Source organism: Macrobrachium rosenbergii, chromosome 50 (genome assembly GCF_040412425.1).
Source record: "Macrobrachium rosenbergii isolate ZJJX-2024 chromosome 50, ASM4041242v1, whole genome shotgun sequence".
In the NCBI taxonomy this organism is placed as follows: domain Eukaryota; kingdom Metazoa; phylum Arthropoda; class Malacostraca; order Decapoda; family Palaemonidae; genus Macrobrachium; species Macrobrachium rosenbergii.
The window spans coordinates 13,343,702-13,356,861 of NC_089790.1; the positions used below are offsets into that span (position 1 = coordinate 13,343,702).

At 36.8% G+C, this 13,160-nt stretch overlaps 1 long non-coding RNA gene across 1 annotated transcript; it reads left to right on the plus strand.

Moving 5' to 3' along the window:
• The first annotated feature begins 564 nt into the window (after positions 1–564).
• Positions 565–12,808, plus strand: LOC136832642 (uncharacterized). The gene is made up of 4 exons (XR_010851272.1): positions 565–906; positions 5,049–5,152; positions 5,422–5,550; positions 9,690–12,808. It is a non-coding gene; the product is annotated as an uncharacterized lncRNA (long non-coding RNA).
• The last annotated feature ends 352 nt before the right edge of the window (positions 12,809–13,160 follow it).

The window sequence follows — 13,160 nt, forward strand, 5'->3', positions numbered from 1 at the left end:
GCCAGCATGTATGAAAGGCCAGATCATAATACCAGTGACTAAAGTGACGAGGGAGATGATAACATAATGGAAGAATTTACTGCTATTTGTGAAAATTTTGAATATTAATTGTCATAAAATCACTATTGTTGAAGTAGATAGGTTTGGTATTATTCAGTGAAAATTCGTCAACATTATGTATCATATTTACTTCTTCTAACAAGGTACTTTGTAATTTTTTTCCAACTTTTTCAGATTTTGGTGACAGAAACTGATGTTAATATGCATTAAAGTCTGTATACCAAATTGATATATGGCTAAGAAATGTTTGCTAACTTCCTTTTCGATGTTTAACAACAGAGATAATCGCTTTGGTTCTCAGTTATTCAAAAAGATGCCAGGTATTTATTTATTTATTGATTAAAAACTTTAGGAAATATTGGATATTATTAATAAAAATTGTTAAAAACATTGCCAATTTTGGTTGTTTTATTGTCAAAAACTGCCAAATCCTGATAATGCTTGTGCCAAACTGGACGCCAATGTCACGCCAAGCATCTGGCAACCTGCACTACCGACCCTGTCATTGGGAATGGGAACTTTGCTTCGGCAAGTTCGGCCGGCAGTCAGATTTTTAAAAGAATCTGAAGACTTGGCATAATTCAAACTAAGAGAAACGCAAAAGTGCAGAATAATGCACTGGAAATACCCGAAAAATAACAAATAATCGTACATTTTTCGATAAAATGAGTAAAAAATGGACTAAATAATACGTGAATAAAAACAGAAAAAATACCCACCTGGAAACTAAACTGCATCTTTGTTTGCAATTCTTCAAGTTCACCCTCGGTCCTCGATTCTCGACTCTCGAGTCCTTGACGTATCTCCTACTACCTGCACTGACGTCTATATGCCATTTTATCCGAGGTGAGTTAAGATTACAGTAATTGAGTCGTAATTACGGATATTTTTGGTTGGGCGTTGTCTTAAACTGAGATTACGGTGAAAACAACCCTATTTTATGGCGGAGAAATAGTGAATATAACCTTGTTTTATGGCAGGGTCTGCCAAGGCATGGCTAATGTCGGGCAAATTTTGGAGAGTTTGAAATTTCGGGAAATAAATTATTATAACAGACCCCGTAAGTCATTTCGACGTATTTAATTACCTGTAATTAAATATATGTAGTTGATTGAGACTAGTCATACTATCGTGGCAATATGGAGCCGGCTACCATGAGTAGTCTATGTGTTTTAATCTCTGAATGGATGCCAATTTCATTTTGCGGTTTTGTTACTTTCCCATGAATTTATGTAAAATATTTTCTAGGCTAATAATGGAAAGTCAGGGGAATGAACAAGGCTGAGGAAATGTTATTAGGCCTAGTAGACTGGTTGCATAGCAGGCAAGAAATTAGTAATGTCGAGTAGGCTAGGTCATTTCAGTTGGTTTTAAATATGTCAAGAATTTACTGTTAATTTTTGGCAGTCGACTGTAATTAACCTGTATTTAACCTCAGAACTGACATGTTATTGTATGCTGTCCATCCTGGAATGCTGTCGCACATTTGCACTGTTGTAGGGGAACTTTGGGTAAAAAGTGGAGTTTCACCAGGGTGTCTGGGGAGGCAGAGCCCCCTGATAAGTAACATGGCCTACTAGGTTAGGTTAGGTCAGTATAGTTCCTTTGGTTATTTTAGGAAGACCCAGCCAGTCCCTTCTTGAACATTACAACTTATATTTTTCTTGCAGAGAACCAAAGGGTGGCCATCAAACAATAACATGTCTGTTCTCCTCCCATGACCACGCAAACCCCTGTTAACAGGGAAAAATAAAGGTAATCAGGTTACTTATAATTGACCGCCAATAAACAACACCCCCTCCTTCATAGCTAACACGGCAAAAGTACAGAAAACTCAATTTCCAGGTTACGCCATGCAGAGTTGGTATTTTCATGGATTTTTCTTTTGATTTTGCTTTGTCTTTTAGGAATATTGATATTTTAAGTTAGGCCAATCAAAGAAAAATGGTTTTTGCAAAATGGCTAACCAGACCTTGAAATGAGTTTAAGTGTTCGAAACAGTTATGTTAGGTTTTATCAACCCATGGCATGTGTGCTTATGCAGTTCCCATATCGAGGAACTGTATTTTGTAAGGTCTGTATTATATGTAATTGAAGTTGACAGTAATCTAGTGGGTGGTATATAATTTGTGAATATTTAATCATGCTGTGTTTTTTAAGGTCTCTTTGTTTTTAATTGACATTAACTGTAATTTGCAGGGTAATGTAGTTGTTATATTTTGTGAAATTTTGTTAAGTAACCATAACACTGTAGTATAAACAATACCAGCCTCCTTCAAGTAGCACTGATATTTACAGAAAAACTCAATTTCCAAGGTAATAAGCCGTGCAGAGTTGTTCTATAGGCAATTGGATTTTTTTCATGATTTTTTGCTTTTTAAAGAATTGTTAGGAATATTGATATTCCTAAGTAAGCTGTGATTGACCTTGAAGAAAAGGTACTTGAATAACCTAACCAGGTGGTAGGTGTGAGCATTTTAAGTGTTTCTCAACAGTTATGTTAGGCAAAATTTAACCCAAACACCTATGCAGGTGACTGACATATATGAACTGGTATTTTTAGGTGTATTACTGGTTACAATTTTGACAGTATTAGCTATGGAGGGGTGGGGGCTTGCCGCGAATGAATATTTAGACATACCCTGTGTTTTTTAAGGTGCTTTTTTTCAAAGGTCAATGACAGCTTAGTTACAGTAATGTAGTACAAAATATTACTTTGAAATTTTGTAAAGTAACCATAACATAGAAAAACGTCAATTGCCATAGATACCAGCTGGAGACCGGCTTTAGAATTATATTTGTAAATATTCACAATAACTGTTCCAACATGACTGGCATAGTCTTGATTTTCATATTATTTGTGTGGGTGCAGGCTTACAATTGCATTGCAAGATCAGAACTTGGTCTGTCTTTTTGAACACACATGTATTGCTAAGGGAGATTAAATTGTAAAATTGGGAAGGGCTCCTGCAGTAGGTGAAAGCGAACTACATTTAAAAAAATAAAGTTGCTGTCTTTGAAGTGCCCTTGACAGCTAATTTTGCAATTGATACAGGAAGTTAGGAAGTATTAAGGCTCAAAACTACCTTGAATTATTATTTTCTTGGTTGAGGCATTGTGGGAAAGCATGAAAATACTCTCATTGAAACTATCTGTGAAACTCAAAAGCAGACGACAATGTTGTACGTTCCTCTGCCTGTCTGGTGCCCTCGTAACATCCATCAGGATTCCTCATCTCGTAAACGTGGAAATCACTGATCCTTGGACTGCATTTTTCAGCAACAGCTTTTTGTCTATTATTTTGGGGGGGGGAAAGCATTGGAATTCTCATCCCACTTCTGTTTTTCTTGATTTATAACATTGTTTCCATTAAGGGGCAGTCTGTCACTTTTTTCATAATAAATCCATGCCCTTTTACCAGCCTGTTCCTAAAGTCTGAGCTACAAAAGGACAAGAGGTTGTCTGTTGCACTGCCATCTGTACTTGAATAAAAGTTGAAATGGCTATTTTTGGCCAAGTATAAATCTTGTAATTGGGTGTATTTAACCTTGTTGCTTAATGTACGGTATGTGTCAATTTTCAAATGTTGCCTGGCAGGATGGCATTCTCCCAAATAGTAGCTTTGATGAAATGTAAACTTAAGTAATTACCTGATATCACGGAAAAGTTCACTAAACTGGTAAAATCTGCTCTGCTCTACATTTTATTGTAAAGCAATGTGTAAATAATAAAACTGCAAAGAAATTTTATATTGCATTTTAAATGAAGTTTAAAGTTATTAGTGAATTATTTTCTTACTATTCCGCTAGTTAAGGTTGTATTTTACCCTCTGTGGATTGACGTGAACACTTGATGAACTTTGATGAACGTCTTTGAAGGCTTAACTGGACATTTCATAAAGTAAAGTAAGTATAGCTTAGTTTTACCAGACCACTGAGCTGATTAATTTCAGGGCTGGCCCGAAGGATTACACTTATTTTACGTGGCTAAGAACCAATTGGTTAGCAACGGGATCTGAATACATTATAGCGATAAATGAAATCACCAGAAATAAACTAACTCTTCATGGAATTTTGCCCATCGAATGACGGTCTGAAGCTCATCAACAAAGGGCTTTCTGCATTTCATAATCCATGGTTTAAATGTAAGTTCAGAAGGTAATGTGGTAGCACCAGCATATGATTGGATAATATTGTGCATGCTGTTACAGGGCTTGTACTGTATTATCTAGGAATATAAGATGCACATATGTTGCAATGTTGCTATGTTACAGATTTACATTGGAAATTCATCTAAACATAACATAACTTATTGGCTTAAGTAGGAAGACACAAAGGATGTATTGTATTTTGTTGAAAGTGTGTAGAATTGTAATATACAGTACAACATCGTACTATACAAAAGGACAACAGTTAAAGATGATTTTGTCATTAAGTAGAGTGGGAAAGGATGGTTAGTACTAGTGTTTGGAGTCTAGTAGGTAGTCAGTTTTTGTAGGTTGGCTGGTGGGTAGGTTGTGTATTGTTTTGATTTTCATAGTGTCAGAGAGTAAATGCTTTTATGATTGGCAAATGTCCCCCAGTACAGTGTCATTAATCGAACTTGTTCCATTCCCCTCTAGTGGGGTTTACTTACAGTGCCTTGCTTGGCACACTGTAAACAGTACTGAAGACTCAGCACTGCTCCTTCATAGACCCTAGCTATGTCACATTCAGTGTTGTTGTTCTTTCCCTCTTGGGGGCCCTCCCACCTGTAAGCTGTCCAACTTGTATAGCCTTACCCTGTTCCTCCTGTTTCCAGTTCTGCTTCCAGAATGCTTTCTTTTGATGAGTCGTATGAGTCTCAAAGTGTGATTCAGTGGTCTTGACCAACTATTTTTATTGAGTTATACACAGGTAAACTCTATATTCTCTGCTGTTTATTTTTAAGGTGACTCTGGTTTGCCATTTATTTGGAGGTGACTGAAGGCTTCTCCTTTCTAATTTCAGGTATGGTCAATTCCTGTAACAGTACGTTGACTGTAGGAGAATGAAGTCTGACTGTTTATGCATGTGGCTCTTGTTTTATTGACAGAATGTACAGCTGTTTTAAAGTAAGTATAGGTGGCATTATGTTCAAAGATAACATTTTGCTTTAAATTGTACTTGTGGCTTTTGAATAGTCAGGGATTTGAAAAGTCTTCGTGTTTGAGTGAGACAAAATTCTCTCTCTTTTGTACTATTTTGAGGAGTTATACATCCTTGTTTGTGGGGATTTAGTTTCAGATTACTGAGCTAAAATCTTTATTCTCTGCTATTTATTTTGAAGGGTACTCAGGTATGCATATCATTTGAAGGTGACAAAGTTTCTTTCTTATTTCAGGTCTATCCTCAAGTCATCACTCCATGGAGTTCGATTCAAGTATGCCTCCCCTTGTAGGAGCTGATGGAATTCTACTTCCAGAGATTTCAAGACGTCACTGATATCAACCTTCATTTGCTAAAACCTAAGGTAAGGTTAGTTTTTCTTTAAATTATTGATATTCCAAAGAGGTAAATGTAAGTTACTGTTAGATATTACTAAGGAAGAAGCCTGGAGAAGGAATTTTAAGAACTAGATAGTAGACACAGTACAGTATAATATCTGAAACTGAATACTGTAATGTACTATACTATTGGCATGTAGTTTTAATGTCTTATTTTTTAATTAAGAAGTTATTTTCTTGTGAACACACTTCTTGGAGGAGAATTCTGGATGCGGTATGGTGTCACATTATGTGTAATCAACTAAATTACTTTTATCAGGCAGAGTTCTGGCTGGAGACTGACTTAAGTTAAAAGGAAAGTCTACATACTATATTAGGTGAAAGCATAGTAGCAGTTGGGGATTGTTCCATGTTTTGTAGAATACTGGACCTAAGAGATGTTAATGTGTGGAAAAACTGTGGGCCTTGAATGGAGCTGGTATGCTGATATTACCTTTTGTATGTGTAGTTCTGTTTTGTCATTTGGTCTAGGTACCTGATTTGGGTAGGTTCAGTGACCAGACACACTGGTAAAGGGAGTTGAAATCAGGTGCTTCAGGCTTTCAAAGGTTGATCTTAAGAGCTGCAGGTTTTTCAAGATCTGTGACACATTTTTGTGAGAACACCAACATCACCAAAACCACTGCCATCTGTTTGAGATATTTTGTTTGATTAGTTAAGAGACAACGCTGGTTTGGATAGTTTTTTGTGATCTGCAACACCAAGAGTCATTAGTCATTAATTCCTTCCTAAGGAATGAGGTGTCTTCCTGGACTGACATTTCAGACTTTGTGATGCATTTTTTAGTTTTTCTGAAATGGTTTGTGCTGCTGTTTCATTGCTGATTTAATTTGCATATCTGATATGTTTTCCCCACAACTTGTATCAGATTACTATTACTTTCATAGTAATTAACTGTCAAGGAATTTTTCAGCGTTTAGTCCTCCAGACTAGGTTTCATCTCAGTGGACCAAACTCAGTGTGGCATTGAGGGGAATGCAGATATTCATTGAGATCTTTATTTTATCCGTCTTTATGCCTTTAGAGCAGGTCAGACATGGTCCTCCCAGACTATACAGTTTGACATCTCTTGACCAAATCAGTTAGACTCTAGATGAAGGAAAGGGCCTTCATAAAGAGAGGAAAAATAATATTTTGTGTGTGTTGAGATGTTTATTTTATCATTTTTATACTTTACTGGTCAGGTATTTGATCAGACTCTTGAGGCAGTACAACGTTCTTCCTGTAATGAATTGTGAACTGTAAGAGTTTATATAAATATCAGAAACAAAGACTAAGGAAGCCATTGCTTAGACACTACCCCTAACTTGAGAAACTAAACTATGTTTATGCTTGATCGTAACAAGGGATTTGTGCCTCTGGTCTTTGACCATGTCCAAAGAGACTATTGGTGTACACCTTCATGATGAATTGTTCCTCCCTGTTAAGAGTTTATATAAATATCAAGAAACAAAGACTAAGTTGAAGACAATTGGTATGGAACACACACCCTGACTTGAGAAACTTCACTTGTTCAGCCTGATGAAGATGTCGTAACAAAGGTACATTTGTGACTTTCTTATACTGATAAAGACCATGGAGTCCTCTTAGCAAATTTTTACATGGGCACCTTAAGATGAATATGTGTGCTGTACATCGATGACACCAAGGAGTTCAGCGCGTTGAGACAAGTGAAGAAATAAGAGCTTGAGACATGCCTTCCACACCCACAGCTGTCTTAACTTTTACAATTGAATACATGGTGTCGTCCCGGTTTACATACACGGGGTTCCGTTTTCTTATACTGTAATAAAAATCGTCGTAAGCCGGAACATCTTCGAAAATCGTCAAAAATCATAAGAAAACCTTACAAAATGCTCTGGGTGCATTGAAAACGATATAAACTGCATTATTATTGAGTTTTACATCAAAAACCTTCAAATTATGATTATTCTGCCATTTTGGGGCCACATTTCTTCAGCTGTCTTAACTTCACAACTGAATATACCCCGAACATACCTCCCATTCCTTGATGTCCTTGAAATAATTTCTGATGAATATATTTGAAAAGGTGCCGAAACCCTCGAACGCATGTGTCTAAATCGGAACCGTCCCTGAGAGAAACCGGGACTGCCTGTATAGCCCAATCGCTCACCTCCCATTCCTTGATGTCCTTCCGAGCAACAGGAGAATGCTTCATCACAAAGGTGTACTGTACACAAAACCACGAACCTGGGCATGTCTTAAATGGAGAGGGAGTGAATCGAGGGATATAGAGCAAGTGCCATCAGCGCCTGTGTCGCAAGCCACAGATGGTACCATCACTGAGACCCATGAAAACTGGAACGTGTTGTCCAGATCCTCTGATAACAGATACACGAACTTTTCTACGAAGGAAAATTCGTGAACAGATGGATATAAAGAAGACAAACATGCCTCTGATGATATCAAACTTTTCTACCAAGGAAAATTCCTTAAAGGATATAGAAAAGACAAACATGCCCTCAGGACCATCATTGAAGATTAAACTCATCATATTCTACAGGAATAAGAAAACCAGCAGCCTGGTGATGAAAAATAACCCTGCCCCCCCTCTAAGCAGGATCCTTTGAAGAAAACCAATGTAGTCTACCGATACAAATGCCCTGTCCGAGAGTGCCTCAGCTCGTTAAATCGGTATGACTACGATGGGCTTCTCCAAGAGGAATCTCCTGTCATGCCCAGGAGGGTGCCTTATTTAATCACATTTGGACTGCTCATAACCCAAGAATAAAAAGGAATAACATTATCCCTAACATAGAGACAATAGATCAAGTGACCGATGATCACCACCTATGCCTCCTGGAAGCCCTACACATCGGGAGAGAGAAACCAAGTCTCAATCCACACAGGAGACCTTCCTTCTCCCGATGTTGGCACAAAGGGTGGCACCCACTGGCACCCCAGATGGGCTAACCAGTGAGGAGCGTCCATCTGCGGGCAGCAACCCTCCTAAAAATGCACTCTCTAACATGCACTCCAGGACTCACACGGAAGAGCACACACAACCATCACTGCATGAGAGGAGAATTGCTGGAGGCGACCAATGAAAATTTGACTGGCTCAGAGCATGCTATAAATAAAGCCACATGCACTATATCTCCAGATCGAAACATGCCGACAGAAAGAGTACTAAAAATACCAGAAATAGACTTCAAAAAAAGAAATACCACTGAGAAAATACCATCAGCACAGATGAAAATCAATAGATATACAACCCAGGTTTCAGTAACCTACTGTAGTAGTAAAATAAAGAATTTCCGCTGTAAGAAATATGCTGTTTATATCCATCAAAATATGAACATTGGCCAATTGTTGACCAATATTGATGCTCAGGAGAAGTGAATTATAAGGAAAACTGATAAAACTCAGCCATATTATTATTATTATTATTGTTCAGGAGATGAACCCTATATATATGGAACAAGTCACAGGGGCCATTGACTTGAAATTCAAGCTTCCAAAGAATATGGCGTTTATTTGAAAGACAACAGAAGGTAATAGGAAGTACATAAACAAGAGGTAAGTTATTAGAAAAAAAATGGTTTAAAAAATAGATAAATAAATAGATAAAACTGAAGAAAATGCAACAGTATACTACCATAAAACACTGGCCTCACAAACCACACATGCAGTTTAAACCACACTGAGAATGAGAATATGGATTGCAGTTCCCCTTGCTCAGTGGGGACAGTATAATTTCTTATGAGAAGAAACTGTACACAGTTCTTTCTTCCACAAAAATAACTGCTCCATTTTGGGCATTATGCAGAAATGTAACAAGTGGTTTGTGTATTCCATGGCTGGAGAGATTTCAAATCCATTCCCTTTTGTTGTTAGAGATGTCTAGTATTGTAGGTGCAGGAATAATTTTGGCTGTGGTATTTGTATCCAGATAATAATTTAACATAAAATTAAAGGTTCTAGTCAGGACATGAGTTGTTAAGGCAAGAGTATTTCAAGTAATTGCATCATTTTGTTTTATGAAAAAGTGTTCATATTACAACATTGAATTTATACTTATTTTTGTTCTGAAATTTTTGTTCATATTACGACATTGAATTTATACTAATTTTTTTCGTTACAGGTTACTGAAAGACCAAAATTGTAATGTTCATCTTAGTCACCAGCAACCTTCCAAGGGTTTGGATTTTGGAGACACTTCCAATAACATGCACATGCAAGTACAGTAGTACCATCCACCTGAAGAGATTGGTTTCAGTCACATTGCTAGACTCACTGTTCTTATTTGTCTTGAATAAGAATGACATATAAAAGGAGGTAAAATTATTGAAGTTAGACATCTAACTTCTATAACTGATGAAGAATATGACACAGAGAGCAATGCACCCTAGGCTGAAGGGATACCAAAGAGAATCTTTAGTACTCTGTATTTTGTGCTGGGGCTGAGCCTATAACCTCTGGCTTGGTTTTTCTTAAGGTCAATTCTGAGGTTATCATTATGTCTATCATATAAATGGTTACTTTGGAATAATTTCTGTTTGTATTTTACACATCTTACTCATCTTCACCCACATTGTTATACCAGGTTTTCCTCATACTGTACTTGGATAGATGTTTGAAGAGTTTTCTTCATTGTCTTATACTTGGTGCGCTTTCAGTCAGAATTTCCATGTGGTTGCAGACTGTACCTTGCCCCTAGCTCCCTTTCTTATCATACATTCAGTTTTGCTTGTTTTGATATTCAGTCCTTAACCTTAAGTCCTCATGGCAGTCTTCAGTTTTTCAAAAAATATTGTAAGGATTCTTTCTCAGACTCAGCCAATAACACCAGGACATTGCAGATGGAAGCTGCTAGAGGCCTTCTCTTCATTTCTCTGCAATATCCTCTGTGACTGTGAATAACAGTCTTTGGCCCTGTGCTGATTTGTGATGGGCACCAGTGTTTATCTTATATTCACTGAATGTTTCTGCTACAATATTCACTTTGTCATATCATGATAAAGTTCCAACACTTTTAAGTATTAAGTCCTCTTGTGCCATTTTCCTTTGTAATGCCATATTTAATTGCTTGTCTGGGTACCCCATTCAATGCTTTCTCAAGATATACTGACTTCCATCCCTTGCATGATTCTTCTTATGTAGTTGTTAATTTGAAACAGATTTTTAAACCATTCTTCCACCACCTGTGATGAGTACACCATGTTTGAGGAGTCTTCCTCCTCTGTGCAGGCAATCCCTAGTTTGCGACGGACTCTGCTTACGTCGTTCTGAGGTTGCGTCACTCTTCAAATATATTTATCAAAAATTATTCCCCGGGTTACAGCACACGTTCCATCACCAGTCTGACAGAAGATTGGAACTTTAATATGGCTCCAAAGTGGCAGAATGGTAAAAATTAGGAGGTATTTTGATAAAAGCTCAATCAAAATGCATGTTACATTGTTTTCAAGACATCCAAAGGATGGAAAGTAAGGTTTTCTTAAGATTTTTGATGTCTCAGGTTACGCCATTTTTTGGCTTTTGTCGCGGCGTAACCTGGGGACTGCCTGTATTTTGCTCATTGTAATGAGTTACCTTAACCTTTACATATAATATGTATCTTACTTGTTCCTCTGGTCCCATCTGCTCCTAAAATGCTACCGTAAAGTGCATTGCCCCATCCTTCTTGTGTCTTTCTTGTTTACATTTATAAACTTCATTTGTATGTATTTGTAGATGTCTATGTGTTGGTGTTTATTTGCTGTTTCCATTACGTCAGTTCAACACACAGAATTCTATCCTGCTTGTTAATGGTCCTTTAAACTTGTTCTAAATGTATGAAATGTTTGCTCATTTTCAACAGGCATTTTATCTTCATGTATTCATGTTCAGTTCCTTAACGATTAATTCTCTTGCCGCTATATTTACATGTGAAGGATTTGCCTAACCTCCTCAGATGTTAGATTCTGTGTTGATCCTTTTATCATATCAATATCCTCCAGTTCATGTTATTTCTCTTCACAGAAGAATCTTGCAGCACTTCCTTCACTGTTCTGCCCTGTCTTTTTATTCTAGTTATTCCCTTTCACATCTTATGTTTTCTTTACTGTCATGTTATTCCAGACATATTCTCCCTCTGATTTTATATCTGCCACAGCATCGTCCTCTCAGCCATCTGCCTCTTAACTTCCCTCCTCTTCTCTTCATAGGCTTTGCTATTCTCTCTGCCTATTCTTTGCCAGAATTTGAAATCTCTTCTTATTTGTTGTCCCTCAGAACCTTAGCCTTTATCAGAGTACACATGAAGTGCTCAGGTCATCAGTTCCTTTGGTGTCTTGCTGGTTCTAGGCCTACCTGCTGACAACAGTAGCTGTTTCTGATCCATGACAGTCTTGTTCAGGGCTACCAATCACATTGCAAATTGCATGGCTCACTGTAGATGGGACTAAAGGTTCTCTTTGGTGTTTTTCAACCCCAGCAGCATTGCTTTCTGCATTTTACTTTTCAATCTGGCTTTCTTCAATTTTCAGTTGTCTCCTTTTGCTGCTTATTTTACGTTGCTCAGTGTTTTTATCTTTCACAAAGATTGCCAAGCCTCACCATTTCTAAGGTAGACAAATAGGCCTCATCTATTGTCCTCCAGTTCCCCAGTGAAGAAACTTACAGTAATTATTTTTTAAAAGAATGTTAAATAGAAGCATATTATTGTTGAGTTGAAAATATGAGACTTCTTCCACTTCTGTCATGAAAGTTTGTTGAGAACCCTCAGCATTTTTAAGTTATCCTGTTATACATTTTTAAAGAACAATTTATTTAATGGAATTTAAATTTTGCTGTTAAAAACAAACTATTGAAGTCAGCCCATATGAGAGTTAAGTGTTTAATTTACTTTATAGTAAAACAGGTTATGTAATATTTTGATATCTTATCCCAGGGCAAGTCCAGAAAAGTTCCGGCAATGTAAATTTTTAGGCTTGTTAAATGACTGTACCATAAGTGTAAAGGTGCCTTATTTAATTTTGTTGTGAAATATTTTGACAATAATTTTTTTTTAGTAAGAGTATTTTTCATTGTAGGTTTCTTTACATGTAATGTCACATTGGTTTTAGGCATTTTTGTATTTCTCATAATTTTATAGCTAAAAGTGCAAGTTACATCAGTGGTTTAGTTTATTTTTTCATTGCTTGATAGCAGTTAAAAACATAATTTTTCCAACTCTTGGTTAAGCTGTGAAGATGAAGAAAAACTAGTTTATTTTTCTCTTTGTTGGACTTCTTAGTAAATTTTTTCCTTCAGCTCTAACAAATCTAATATTGTGATGTTTCTCATAAAATTGTGTACTGTACAATATTAGGTGTGGTGGTTTGTGTCTGCCATACTTGTATATGGCATGATCATGAGTGGTAGTTTATCAGTTATGGTTTTTAGAAGTATTTTGTGTGAGATTTTAGGGTCATTTCTTTGAGATGCAAAAAAATTTAACAACTCTTAAAATGTGTTCTTTGTTTAGTATTTACTTTTGTCTGTTGACTTAGCCTTTCTTGTATGACTTTCTGGACACTATAATAAAACACTGTAGAAAGAAAAAGAGCACTAGGCCCCAGTAGTTGACTTG